This window comes from Piliocolobus tephrosceles, chromosome 3 (assembly GCF_002776525.5).
Source record: "Piliocolobus tephrosceles isolate RC106 chromosome 3, ASM277652v3, whole genome shotgun sequence".
NCBI lineage: Eukaryota > Metazoa > Chordata > Mammalia > Primates > Cercopithecidae > Piliocolobus > Piliocolobus tephrosceles.
The window spans coordinates 131,149,648-131,164,770 of NC_045436.1; the positions used below are offsets into that span (position 1 = coordinate 131,149,648).

Consider the following 15,123-nt stretch of genomic DNA (forward strand, 5'->3'; position numbering starts at 1 on the left):
TGTACCCTAGAACTTAAAGTATAATAAAAAAAAAAAAAAGAAAATATGGCACATATACACCATGGAATACTATGCAGCCATGAAAAAGCATGAGTTCGTGTCCTTTGTAAGGACATGGATGCAGTTGGAAACCATCATTCTCAGCAAACTATCACAAGAACAGAAAACCAAACACCACATGTTCTCACTCATAGGTGGAAATTGAACAATGAGATCACTTGGACACAAGAAGGGGAACATCACACACCAGGGCCTGTTGTGGGGTGGGGAGAGGGGGGAGGAATAGCATTAGGAGATATATTTAATGTAAATGACGAGTTAATGGGTGCAGCACACCAACAGGGCACATGTATACATATGTAACAAACCTACACGTTGTTCACATGTACCCTAGAACATAAAGTATAATAAAAAAAAAAAAATTTCCAGTCTTTTATGTTGGGATGTAACTAAAATAACTTTCCTCAAGAGTTTGTTGTTTCCTTGAGGATATTTATAATGATCACTATGACTTTAAAGAACAAGAGTTGCTCTTCTCCAGTTAATCAAAAGGAAAAAATAAAGTGATTGCGTTGTTAAAGCTTGATTAAAGACTTACTGTAGTCAAGTACCCCGTCAGAATTGTTTAGCCAAAAATAACAAATAAATAGGCAAAATAAATAGGTAATGAAAGGTGCCTAAAATAATAACATTTCAACATTAAAACCTAAGTATCTTCCTGCTATTAACTAACACTTTTTAAAATCATCTCTAGCATCTGGGATCTAACGTGAGTAATTGAGGTGATCTGTGGTGATCTAAAATCAATTAAAACTGACAATGTGAAAATAATATAAAGACTGATCTATTTACCATTGCAAGCAGTAGGAAACTGACCCAAACTAGCTTAAGCACAAAGGGAACTTATTGTTTCACTTAAGATGAAAAATCCAGGGGTAGAATAAGTTTCAGATGTGACTGAATCCTGAACTCAACCAATGGCATCAGGAGCATTTTTCTATGTCTCTTGGCTTCGTATTGCAATGGGATGGCAGCAATGCCTCTAATCCCTACACCCTCCTTTAGGTCCAGCAGATAAAATTAAGAGTTCCTCAATGAGAAAAACATCACCGTGATTCATTAGATCTGACTGGGCCCTATGTTCATCCTTAAACAAATCTTGTAGCCAAGGGGAACTAATTGTGGGTCTCATGTGTGGAGAGAGTTTCACTTAATTCAAACTTACTATGAGTTGGAGAAGGTGGTTCTCTAGAGGGAATTGAGATGTGGGTACTGTTGGGGTTTGAGGAAGGTCAATGCCCCACTCTAGTTTGGAGCCAGTTGAGAGAAAGACCCAGGAGCCAAGTAGAAAAGTCTTAAAATGTCAGCCTTACTACATGGCTTTAGGTCTGTTAACCAAATGAGCTTGCTAATTCCTAAATTAGATGGGCCTGCCCCCATCACAGACATGCAGTCTCCCATGGGGGCCTGCTCCTGTCATGTATGGCATGGAGGAGCATAGAAAGCTGTTTGCACATTTGTAGGTGACAAAGAGAAAATAGAAATGGGCTAAGAGTCACATGCTCAGCCACTGCACCCAAACTCACCCATCAGGCAGCTCACTCTTCCTCCCTTGAGGGGAAGGGAAGAGGGGGATACAGGGAATCAAGGAGCAAGGAGTGTTTTCCGAAAAAGTCCCTACACACAAAAATGGAAGACTAGGGAACGTATCCTCCCAGCACGTAACAGAACAGTAAATGATAACAACAGATGTCAACTACAAGTAGAAAATGAGACTTAACTTTTAAATACAGAGAGTAAAAAATATGCATCCAAATGGTTAGAGTGCTCAACATTTTTAGTTATAAAAAGATATTTCTCTCATCTGCCATGGAGACCCCATAATACCCTTGAGATGCTATAGTTCACAGTGGTTGCCATTATCTGATTTAGCATTTTCCTACAGATAAAAGATAAGTGTCTTAGTTCCAGCTGCTATAACAAAGTAGTATAGACTGCGTGACTTGTAAATAACAGATTTCCCATAATTCTAGAGGCTGAAAGTCAGAGATCAGGGTGCCAGCATGGTCAGGTGCTGGCGAGGACTCTCTTCCACGTTGCAAACTGCCAACTTCGTGTTGTATCCTCCCAAGGTGGCAAGCACATGAGCTAGCTCTCCTGCCTCTTTCTATAAGGCACTAATCCCATTCATGAGGGTTCTTTCCTCATGACCTAATTACCTCCCAAAGGCCTCACCTCCAAATACCAAAACATTAGGGATTTGATTTCAACATATGAATTTGAGAGGGACAAAAACATTCAGTGCATAATACCAAGTATCAAAGTGGATTCATTTATGTTTCTGCCCTAGGATGAAGTGGGAATGAGTGACCAGAAGAACACAGTTGAAAGTTTAAGAAAGAGACTAAAACAAAATAAAGAGGAAATTCCTACTGATCTGGATCTGATTCTAGAATGTAAGCTCCATGAGAACAGGCTCCTTGTCTGCACCATTGTATTTTTCCCCAATGCCTAGAATGGGGCCTCTGGCATGTAGCGGAGGTTCAGTAAAATTTGCAGGATGATTTAAGAGAGTTTCGAAATCAGAAGACAAATAGCTTTTGGGGGGTTAGTGGTCACAAAAGAACAGTGTCACTTGGGATTTAAGGTTATAATTTGACCGTAACTAAAATGATCCTACTTCATGTTGGTGAAAGAGAATCTAGTGGACCTAGAACAGCTCAAGAACTAGGGGAAGCTAGGCACAGTGACTCGAGCCTGTAATCCCAACACTTTGGGAGGCTGAGGTGGGAGGATCGCTTAAGCCCAGGAGTTCGAGACTAGCCTGGGCCACATAGGGAGGCCTCACCTCTACTAAAAATAAAAATTAAAAAATTAAAAATTTTAGAAAACCGATTAGGAAACTAAAAAATATCTGAAATGAGAAGTCTTCGAGGTAATTTAATGTAGTAATTCCCAACAAAAAACAGCTGTTCATTAGAAACACCTGGGGAGTTATTTTTTTAAAGAAAAAACTGGAGTGAATTTTAAAAGAAAAAACTGGAGTTAGGCCTAGGCCTAATCCACTTTGTCCCCTATGGCGCATAACACAGGCCAAGTTTTCTGACTAGAAGCAAGCAAAGAACAGAGGAACAATGTTCTCTGTTCACAGGAGAAGCCACATCCTGGTCACTTGGGTGTCCCTCGAAGCCCTCTTGGGAAAGGGAGTGGAGTGACACCTTCCCGTTAGACCCAACCTATTTAATCACCATGTTCTCGAAAAAGAACCAGATGAGTGAGTCTGTCTGCCTCAAACTAGACTCCCTCAAAAATATTCCACAAACCATCACCCAACGAGGATGGTGAAAAATTTTGATTTTGAAACTTCTATCGGACCCAACAGGCCCCCACAGCGTGGTCTTCACGGCGATGCACTCAACTGCACCTTCCCTTGGCAGAGACCGAAACCTCTCCCACTCCGCGCCGCGGCATGGTGGACAGATCCCGCCCAAGGAGCTTCTAACCGGACCTGCCAACGTCGCTGCAAGCAGAGTTGGGGAGGGGAGGCGGACGTCCAAGCAATCGGCCGCCCGGCCGACTCTCCTAGAACCGTTTGGCCCCACAAGGAGCCATGCAATTCTCAGCAGCTCACTCGCCCGGGTGTTACGGGGCCCCGTGAAAAGCCTCCGGAATGGGTCTTTCGCAACTCCCCTTAGGAGCGGACGCCGTGGACTAACAAACCGCTGTCAGGAAGGCGTTGATGCGGCTGCGCGGCTTACATTTTCTTTTCCGCAGTGTCAGCTCGAGGTCCCCAGTTACCTCCCCTTAGGCCGCCGGGCGTGCAGGATCACAGTCCAGCCTGCCTCAGCACCTCTCCGCCAGAGGTTCTTCTTCCAAACGGCCTCTTAAAAGACAGCCCCACGCCACCCGACCTTCGTGGAACTGGAGCCACACAAGCGGGCCAGCTCCAACCCAGTGACGAGTCCCGGGAGCGGCCCGCTTCCCCACGACCCTCTCTCCGCCTAGCTTGGGCCTCCTACTGGCTGCGCCGAGGTGCTCCCGCAAGTCAAAGCACGCCACCAGTTCCTTCCCCCTTCTCTGCCTGCCTGGGCTTTGAAATACCGTACGTGTTCCTGCTGCGTTTGGGGCACTGCTGATGACAGCAGGGCTCTAGCTACCACGCCAAGGAGTCACGGCATTAATTATTCTCTCTTCCACGAAGAAAGGTGTGAGGGCTGAGCCCTGCAAAGCACATGGAATTGGAGTAGAGGCAGCTCTAACTCTCCAGGCTGAAAACCAGGGTGGGTAGGAAGGTTCTCATTCAATTCCCTCACTCCTCCTGTGCCTTTTAACTAACTTTGAAATTCCTCTGGTTGCTGCTGGTGCTTTTCCAAGGGCTGGAGCCCCACACTGATTTATTTGGTAACCATCGCAGGAATTTCAGAAACTGAGAACTGGAGGAGGAAGCGAAGCCTGCAGTAATTAAGATGATTTGTTACACACGATTCAGGTAGGCACAAAGGGGTACCTGAACACAGAGAGAATATAAGATCAAAGAAACAGCAGTCCCGAAAGTGGGAGCTCTTCGCAAAAGGAAAACAGGCCAGCGGAAGGCGCCTAGATCACTGCCAAATTAAAACACCTCGTATTTTTATCTTCTCCCAGAGATAAAACAGAGGGAGATAAATTTTTTTCACATTTGCTTTCAGCAGTTAGCTTTAAGAATAAAAAAAAAAAAAAAAAAAATTCAAATGTGTCTGCCATTAGTACAAGTTCACAAGATCGCCCTACCCAAAATCATTTGTCAGTGGGAAACAGTGTGATATTTAAGCCCCAGGAATGCAGCTGCAAGAGTGAATATTCCTTAGAAAGTACATGTTCTTTACAAGCTTGTTAGTGTCTCTTCAAACTCCTCTCTGTGATGGGATCTCATGCCCACTGGCATCCCACCAGGTCACGGGATGTGGAAGGTGAGGTTGAAGAGGAGAGGGGCAGAGTGAATGTGCATCCCCAGCCAAGGTCCAAAAACACAATGTGGTCTTTTGCTGTGCATTTCTCCTTCCCTGCAATGTTGATCCTCAAGAACCAACTGTCTTATTATTTTCCAACACTATTTATGCCTCAGACCTTCTGATATGTTGCTACAATACACTCATTCATCTGTCTTCCCCATTAACTAACTTTATGGCCCAAGTGACCTACAGCTGTCACGGTCCTACTCGTGGCTAATATTTCATCCAGAATTCCTCCTGGGTTCTGGAAGTTACACTTGTTTAGGACTATGGTGATGCAAAACAGACCTGGAACTGCAATCCACGACTCTGGCAAAATGAAAACAAGCCTTTTTCATCTTCTTTCTCATCCCCTTTCCATAAGGTGACACCAAGATTCCTTACGCTCCTGAAATATCATTCTTACCTCCTATAAAGAAGACTTTAAGTATGGGTAATACCATTACAGGATGCTTTTTTTTTGAAACAGAGTCTTGCTGTGTCACCCAGGCTGAAGTGTAATGGTGGCATGGCACAATCATGGCTTACTGCAGCCTTGAGCTCCTGGGCTCAAGTGATTCTCCCACTTCACCCTCCTGAGTAGCTGGGACTACAAGCATGCACCACCACACTCAGCTAACTTTTTTCTATTTTTTGCTGGGAGTGGGTCTCACTATGTTGCCTAGACTGGTCTCAAACTCCTGGGCTCAAGCAGTCCCCTTGCCTGGGCCTCCCAAAGTGCTGGCATTACAGACATGAGCCATCATGCCCGGCCTAGAGTGGATATTAAGCTTAGCATTTACTACACACCCAGAGGATCAATACCTTCTGATAACCCATTTGAAAATGGAGAAGCTACTGGTTGGGGAAGGTAAGTAACTTGCCTTGGGTCACACAGCTAGCAAGTTGGGGACAGAGGGGTACTACTGCCTCACTGAATACATATGAGATTTCCTCCCATGCCTGAGACTATTTATCTGTGACTTCAGAGTTGCTGTGGAGACTAAACTGACTAAGCAGTCAAGTACCCACTTGGTACTATTTTCATTGAATGAACTTTTGACAGAATTGATTGACCTGAATGAATGTAGCATTGCCTGGGAGTCCCCTGCACTTTGATAGGGTTTTTTCTTCTAAGAGGCCTCCACCTGGGTGCTGATCTTGCTCCAGGCCTTCTAGAGGCCTACACTGCTGTAGGAAGATGGCAGATGGCAGAGGTACTGACCACAATTATAGAAATAAGCAAAGTAACTTGTGCAGTGCTCTCCAACCCATGATGCGGTCTCATTGCTTTGCTCTGAGCAGAAGGTTCGTTACATTCCTTCTCCTTTCAAACATTCTCAGAAGTTCAAGCATCCCCAACAATTCTACCATCCTCCAGAAAAACCCCACAGAGCCCATGTTAATTCCTCAGCTCCAAAGGACAGGGACATCACAGGGCTTTTCCTTGAACCAAGCTTTAATGCAGTTGTTTCTTGTGGTGGAGAGAGACAGTGCATACAAAAGGCTTTCTCTCTGCTCTATCACTATCTCCCAAGCTGCAGCATGCACACAAACTATCTTGGCAGCTTGTTAAAATGCAGATTCTGTTTCAGCAGGGCTGGGGGACTGAGATTCTGAATTTCTATCAGGCCCCCAGGTGATACTTGTGCGGCTGGTTCTGACACCGTGAGCAGCCCGGGATTTATGTACATGGGTCTCTTTTCCTTGTGAACCCTTTGATGTTGCACTTTGACAAAGAAGTCCTGTAGAGACTACAGGCTGTGGCCTCACCCCGCTGCTATGGTGAGGGGGATAACTTCCCAAAGTCAATCACCAAGGAAAGAGACCTTGAGACCACCCAGGAAGAAAGTGCTTCACCCTCTGCTGAACCAGCACTTCCACAGATGAGGCTTAAGCGGTGTCTTGGCATCAGGAACCCTCCACCTGGCAACATTCCATGAGTCAGACAGGCTGTCATATGGGGCCATAAATTGAAGAAAAGTAAACTTTGCCTTGTAACCCTACCTGTGTGCAGTTCCTTTTGTGGCCAACCCGGCTCAGCTGTGAATCCAAAGAATTAAAAGAAGGTTCAAGTGTTCCCCACCCTGCTCGTCTGCTTAGAACTGGAGAATTAATAATGAATCAGTGCCCTCTGAAGCCAGCTTTGTAGGACCTGCAGAAATTAGCTAGAGACCTCCAAGGGGAAGATAAATCTTAAGGAATAAGAGTTGGATCTTTAAGGTCCAGCTGCTCTTCTTACATGGAGACTTCCCTTCCATTGACACAAATGAAGGATCTAAGTTTGATTATTAAGGAAGAGAGAAGTTTCTTGTTCATGATGAGAGCATAAAGCTTTAAAAAAGAGAGAGATTTAAGTTTCAGAAACTTGGTTCCTCAATGCTGCAAGTGGACCTGAAGTTGTCAATGTCATAGCTAAAGACTGGGAAAACACAACTCCAGAAAGGATGACTGTAGGCAAAGCCAAGCAGCCTGGTTTAGCACCCTCTAGCGGAAGATGGGAGCAATGTTTATGGTCCCTGCTTCTGGTTAGCTAAGGAACTTAACCACTGGAGTTCCGTGAAAGGTCATTTCTCTAAGCAGGAATTAACTCAAGCTCTGATCCTCCCTAATAGCATAACTATTTGGCACGCATCTAGCCAACAGTTAGTTAATGCTGCTTCCACAGGGAAAGAGGCCATGGTCAGACCAGCCTTTAATGAGCATTCCAGGGCCTGGCCAGACTTGGAGGGAAGGAGCATATTGAGATATTAGTCGAAGCTCAAAAACAATAGGTGCCTGTGCCCTCTAAGTAGCTCATGTGTTACAGATCTGACAAGTCTCATTGATTTAAATAGCTGGAGCACTGCTTGGATTTTAATCTCCTTCACCCTTATACCAAGGAGGTCGCTGTTTAAATGCTTTTACTTAATAATGTAAACACCTGTCACATGCCAGGGGCAAAGCTATTAGGGAGAAGGATTATTTAAAGCAACGCTCCTGAATACAACATTGCTATTATTGTCTTATCCTCAATTGCCAGGGTCTGGGCAATACTTGCTTTTTTAAGACCAGAGACAGCAGCCAAGTCACCTAGTGCTATCCCCTAACACCCACACAGAATAGGCATCTGCTCACGTGCTGTCATCTGAATGCCCTCAAATAACTGATCTGCCAAGAGTATTGTACTCAGCGCATGTTTTTATCAAAGTCCCTTGTTAACATGGAAAGCTGTTTCCATAGGGGGTTGTCTATTAGGTCTAATATCCTGGTAGCTACAAGGCACAGGAACTAAACTCTTTACAATTATTATCTCTTTTATATCTGCAACAACTATATGATTTAGTGCTATTGTTAACCCCATAATATGAAGAACAGAATGGGTAAGCAACTTTCTCAGGGACACACAGTATTTAGCAGAAAAAAGATTCCAACGTAGGATTGGCTTCAGAGCATATGCTTTTAGGCACTATGTCATATTGTGTCTCACCACACACACACACACCAAGGAGATATATATGGATATATAAATTTTTTTTCAAGAGAGGGTCTCACTTTGTCACCCAGGTCACGAACATGGCTCACTACAGCCTGGACCTCCTGGACTCAAGCAATCCTCCTGCCTCAGACTCCCAAGTAGCTGGGACTACATGTGAGCACTGCCGTGCCTGGCTAATTTTTGTACTTTTTTGTAGAGACAGGGTTCCACCATGTTGCCCAGGCTGGTCTCAAACTCCTGAGCTCAAATAATCCACCCACCTCGGCCTCACAAAGTGCTGGGATTACAGGTGCGAGCCATCGCACGCAGCCATATATAAAGGCGTGTGTGTGTGTGCGTGTGTGTGTGTGCGTGTGTGCGTGTGGGGGGGGGCAGTCATTGGGACCCATTAGTTTCCCACATAAGCCTGTCACATGGCAAGGTAAAAGCCTAGAGGAATGGCACAGAAGAGAGTAGAAGGGGGAAAACAAACAGAACCTAGAGGGTTCAGAACAGAGAGAGCCTGAGGGCATGCCCTAAAGCCTGGACTAGGGTCTTTGGAACAGAATATGGGCATGAGGAGGCCTGGATTTATTACCTGCCAATACCAGGGATGTGAGAGCACTGCCTATAACCTAGCTTGGAGGAAGGATTCTCCCTGCTTGCTCTCTCTCCCTTCCTTTACCCAAACTGCTTCATCCAAGAGGCACGCTTCAAGCCAAAGCACAAGCCCTTCCCCCACCCTACCTGCCATATATGTCTTCTGAATGCTCATCATAGCTACCAGTCTTGGCAAAACTCATGTCTGCTTGGGGCCTGCCAATAGCACCTAAAGCCCTAATGTCATCTAACCAACTGTTGGTTAATGACATTGACCCTAAGTAGGAAGGTGTGCTCATGGAAAGTGCAGGCCACAGCAGGCACTTGTCTTGATTCAAGTTACTGGTCAGATATTGGTGTGGTTTATTAAACAACTCCTCTTCCACTGAACGTATCTTAGTGATGAAAGCCAATCTCTATAACTTGGTTCCAGCACCTGAGTTCAACAGTAATTTGGTAAGCAAACCCTTTGTTACAATACAGAACAAAAAAGTAGAAAATGGTTCATTCATTCATTCATCAAATAATCATTAAACTTCTTTTATATAAGGCACTGTTCTTAGTACTGTAGATGAATCAGAGAATAGGAGCATCACTATCTCTGCTCGTGTGGAACTTTCAGCTATAATGGGAGACAGAAAGCAAATCAGCAAAAGGGGGAAACCGAGTGTCAGGTGTTGAAAGAAAACAGAGCAGTGTTTCTCCAAGAGTGATGCCCATCCTGGCAGCATCAGCATCACCTGAGAACTTGTTAAAACACAGACCTTCATGCTGCTTCCGAACTTACTGAATCAAAAACTCTGGCCATGGGCCCCCGCAACCTGTGTTTTAACAAGCCTGCCAGGTGATTCTGATCTGTGCTAAGGCTGAGGAATCACTAGAATAGAAAGTGAGAGTGGAGAAGGGAGCATCTTTAGATAAAATAATCAGGAGAGGCTTTTCTGACATTCAAAGTGGGATCTGACGGATGAAAAGAAACATGCCTCGCAAGAGCCAAGAGGAAAAAATATTGGAGGCACGGGGAACAACAGGTGCAAAGTTCTTAAGGCAGGGAGAAACTTGTTATGGTTGAGGAACAGAAGGCAGAGAAGTATGACCAGAGCACAGTTATTGAAAGGGAAGGTGATGGGTGCAGGGGTCAGATCATGCAAGGACTCAGAAACCTCGGTAAGGAGCATGAATTATAAACTCACATAAATGCCTTAATGAAGGAAACATGGTCCTGTAACAGCTTGTAGCACATGAACCCAACCTAGTTTGTGGGTCAGGGAGAGCTTTCCAGAGGTAATGATGTTTGAAGATAATTTTTTTTTCTTAACTCTTGTAAGTTCTTATAACAGGCCCCTGTAACAAACAAACAAAAAAGGTTAACGAGAGAAAAACAAACAGATGTTTGTTTGATGTATGTATATTTCATACATACATGGGAGAAACCCAGAGAATAAAAAACTTTCAAAGAGGTGGCTTTGAATACCAATTTATATAGTATCTTCAACAAGGAACAGTACGTTTTTAGATTTGTGACACAAAGGAAAAGAACTTTGAGTCTTTAGGGGCAGCAACTTGTGGAAAGGCAAATAATTGGCAGATAAAGGCTAGTTGGTGAAGCTTGTCAATGTAGGTTCCTCTGGTGCTTTCTCCAGGCACGTAAGGATCCAAAGTTGTCTTAAGTGGTTAACCTGTGTTTGCCTGGGGAGCAAGAGGAGGTAGGATGTCTTTTGTCTTCATAAATGTATGTCCTGATGTTAGGCAAATAGGGAAAGAGCAGGGAGCTTTCCTGCATGTGTTTCTTCTCATTTGCCATCAGCTCAACAATCCTCATGCCAAAGAGGCATATTTTGGGGTGGCATATTCTGATCTCCCACAGTGAAGGGTAAGTACAAGACAACTAAAAAAGTGGAGGAACCATCAAGTGCAAAGGCCCGAGATAGGAGGGAGCATAATATTGTCAAACGTTTCAATTGTGAAAGGCTTTGAAATAGGCAAAAATGATTCCTGGATGTTCTAACACACCCTTCCTGGTTATTCTGTAGTGGTCATTGTCTTTGGCCTATTTTACAACTACTGCAAGTTGTGGAAAACTGAGAGTAATGCAAATGATTCTTGTCCATGGAAACGCAAATTAATTTTGCCCAGTGGAATGCAATTGATTATTGCCCTGGGAATTTGGCTACTTTTGCAACTATTAACAAATTCAGTTCAGCCTTTCCTGATTGTGTGTGTGTGTGTGTGTGTGTGTGTGTGTTCTGAATTCTTCTAACCAGTTGTGACATCTTACGATTCACTCATTAATTGGTGAACTAAAAAAATATTTGACACATGTTCATTTTATATTCATACAAGAGTTATAATTTTACCCTTTCAAAAAAGTTATTCTTTAACAATGTATACAAGGAATTACAAAGGGGCAGTATGGTATCAGATTGCCAGACAAAAATATAGGACACTCAGTTTGAATTCAGATAAATAATAATTTTTTTCTATAAATATGTTCCAAAAATCATACATACTAAAAAAGTCTTCAGTGTTCATCAGAAATTCAGACTTCCCTGGGCACCCTGTATTTCTTCTTGCTAAATCTGAAATGCTACAGCATGGTCACGTAGTGCTGTGCTCCTTCTGTGGACCCTATTGGCTTCTGGGTTTGGGAACAGAAAGAACCACCTTTTATTGGTCTTTGACTCCTTCTCAGAGGCTACATCAGTGTATCTCCTCCTCAAATTTCAAACCAAATTTCATTTTGTGTTTTAAAAATAAATTAACTTCAATAGTCTCCTTTATAAAGGGGCAGGTGCAGCCAGGTTTTTCCCAACGGTATTCCTTCTACCCTGTGCTACTCCATCACACAGAGCTTGAAAAGTTTCCACCAAGCCCACCGACATGGAAACTGGTAACTTAGTGCTGTAAATCAGGGGTCCCCAGCCCCTGGTCCACAGACTAGTATGGGTTAGGAATGGGGCCCCACAGCGGGAAGTAAGCAGCATGACCACCTGAGCTCCGCCTCCTCTCGGATCAGCAGCTGCATTAGATGCTCATAGGGGTGCAAACCCTATTGTGAACTGCGCATGTGAGGGATTTAGGTTGTGTGCTCCTTATGAGAATCTAATGCGCTAATAGCTGATAATCTGAGGTGGAGCAGTTTCATCCCAAAACCATCCCCCGTCCCTCCTGTGGAAAAAAAATGTCTTCCATGAAACCAGTCCCTGGTGCCAAAAAGTTCAGGGATGGCTGCTGTGAATCAACAGTTTTACTGTACTGTACTGCAGTACTCCATTGCTTCTACCGAACGGATCAGCTGAACTCAATAAACAAGAACAACCAAACTGACCATTTTGTAACTCAACAGACCAGTAGACTTGTTGCATTTCAATACTCTTGGAAAAACTGCTGTCTTATTTCCTATCTGCCTATGAAAGACTTTCTTTCTGGCCCACAAGAGTGTGTGAGGTGCCATTTACTCTGAGGTCTGGGTACAAAGGAAAAAAAAGAGAGAAAAGAAAGGCAAGTTCCATGGATGACTCACAGTAAGATGTGAGAATGTCTCTGACCTCACATACATTCCCCTTTGTCAGCCCCTCATCCCACACTCTATCCAAAATTGCCTGTTTTTCCCCAGTGAGGCTTTGCAACTTTAGGATGAAGCTTTTCTATATTCAAGCCACCTATTAAAATGCAAATATCTTCCCACGAGAATACCCTGACATCAGCTAACGTTTTAGTAAGAATTGACTGACAGGACATAATATACAAACCATGCATGTGAGGAGAGACAGAATAGGAGCATGGTAAGGGATGTTGAGGGCAGGCAGGAAGGAAACCCCAAGAGAGAAGGAGGACATTATGAGTATGTAAGAGACCTGAAGACATGCTTTAGGCCTCAGACCAATCTTGTAAAACAAAGTCTGTAAAAATCTACGGAAAGATCATTTTAAATTTGGGGCCCAATACTTTTGATATTTCCTCTGCCTTTCCCTATGATGTGATATAAGATACCCCAAAAGGAGATTTTCATGGTAACATATTGCCGACTGGGTAGGCTTCCCCGCAGACTGGCAGTAGAGACATACCTGCAAAATGGAGACTTCCCTCCTCAAAGGCAGTCTGATTGCCAGCAGAAGTTTGATCACACTCTCCCAAGCCCAGTTGGCTCTCAGAGGCATTATCATCACTTTCCAAATACACAAGACGATGAATGTGCCCAGCTCTTCCTGGGATGTAGGAGTGGGAGCCTGGCAGACAAATTCTCTCCAGATTGAATAAATGCTGGGGGGCCCGGGGGAAGATCATTGTCCCCAGGAAGCATCCATCCCTCTTTAAGCAATGGCTGTGCACACCAACTTTGACTCCCAACTTCTGTAATATTTCTCTGTTATAAATTGGCAGGCACAGCATGTGGTCAAGGAGCCATTACAAGCCCTCTCAAACAATATTTTTTTCCCAGAGACTTAATTTCTTAAAATGTGAGAGTGATTTTTCTGCGGAAAGTAGGACAGCGTCTTTTTGAGCCTGCCAGACAAAAACAAAACTAAACAAAACAAAAAGCAAAGTCTCTGAGAGGATAACAGGCAAGCAGGCTTCCTCGTGTGCACCTGGAGGCCCCTCCTTCGGCGCTGTGGCTGCCTTAATGAGAACAGATGGCACCGTCGGGAGACGGGCTCGATATTATACGCCTCCCGTGTCCTCCTTCTGAAACCAGCTTTGAGCAGATATTTTTTCACTGTGAATTGGCGCCGGTTGTTTAAGAGGTGGCCTAGCCATGTGCCAGAAAGCAGGATGTTCATACAGAAAGCAGGATGCGAATACATTCACGGCTGCCTCTTGCAGAACTCAAAGCCCTTTATAAGGCAGCAAGTGAAGTCTTTGGAAGGTCTGCTTCAAGGATGGAGGAAGAGGCTGCCATGAGCAGCCCGCAGAAGGTGACTCCCCTACCCACTGTCAGAGAAGAAACCCACCCCCCAATGCCTACCCTGTGATTCTAGCTGCCCAATGCCGCCTCGTGGCCGCAGCCCGAGACCCTCCCCGTGCAGGGTCCAGAAGGTGGGAAGGCAAAGATTCCATCTGGAGGTTAGGAAGGTCTGAAGGGGCTGAACCTGAACGTGGTAACCCTAGCCGGCCACCCGCCATACCCCAAGAGGTAGAAATCACCACCTCGATGCAGAAGCGGTTTCGCATGGCCTCATGCTTGGCCTCCTGTTCCGGGGCAGACTCAGACAAGCTCCCACAGCGGTATCCACAGAAGGGAGGCAGAGAGATCTCAACAGTAGGAAACTCTGGCATTTTAAACTCTGCATTTCAACAAAAATTGTTTTGTTGTCATCATAATTACCAAATTTAAATTACCTCTATTTTCAGGTCTCAGGAAGCCATAAAGAGAGAAAGGAGAAATGTTCACGGTGAGAAATGAGAAATGATGAGGGGAAGAAGGCAACCTGTGGAGCCGAGACTTAACGAGGGAAAATGTTTCTGGAGTCAGCTGCAGCCGAGGTGTCTAAAAACGAAAGAGAAAGTGGCACTCGGTGAGTGAACAACGCAAATGGAAAAGGAGTGGAGTTCGGAAAACAATCTTCCAGTTCTAGCCGAGGGAAGGCCCAGATGAAGTTATCCAAAGGAATTTTTGTGTGGTGGTCAGGTGCAGGATTCTAAAATGAGCATAGAAACTGGAATCATGTTGTGGGGTTTTTTGTGTGGGTTTGTTTGTATTTTGAGATGGAGTCTTGCTCTTGTCACGCAGGCCGGAGTGCAGTGGCATGATCTCAGCTCACTGCAACCTCTGCTTCCCAGGTTCAAGCAATTCTCTTGCCTCAGACTCTCAAGTAGCTGGGACTACAGGTGCCCACCACCATGCCCGGCCCATGTTGTTTTTTGTGCCTGAGAGCGGTGTTCACAAAGGATGGGGATAAACACTCAGAACTCAAGATTTCTTCTGCGTCTTTACAAAATAATAAAAGCCCAAACCAGGAGGCATAGGGGAAAAGACAACAATAACCAGTGTGCCCTTGCAAATCATTAATTGACTAACTCGATTATAATATATAACAGAACACCATAATCCATTGCATATCATGTAATACAGGAATATTCAAAGACTTGTGGAAT

The 15,123-nt window shown here is 44.5% G+C and overlaps 1 long non-coding RNA gene across 1 annotated transcript in view; it reads right to left on the reverse strand.

The window, feature by feature from the left end:
* Positions 1-15,123, reverse strand: part of LOC111526479 — a 94,042-nt gene that overhangs the window by 7,204 nt on the left and 71,715 nt on the right. Inside the window, exon 2 of the long non-coding RNA XR_002726374.1 lies at positions 10,221-10,371. This is a non-coding gene — a long non-coding RNA (uncharacterized LOC111526479). The remainder of the gene's footprint in view (positions 1-10,220; positions 10,372-15,123) is intronic.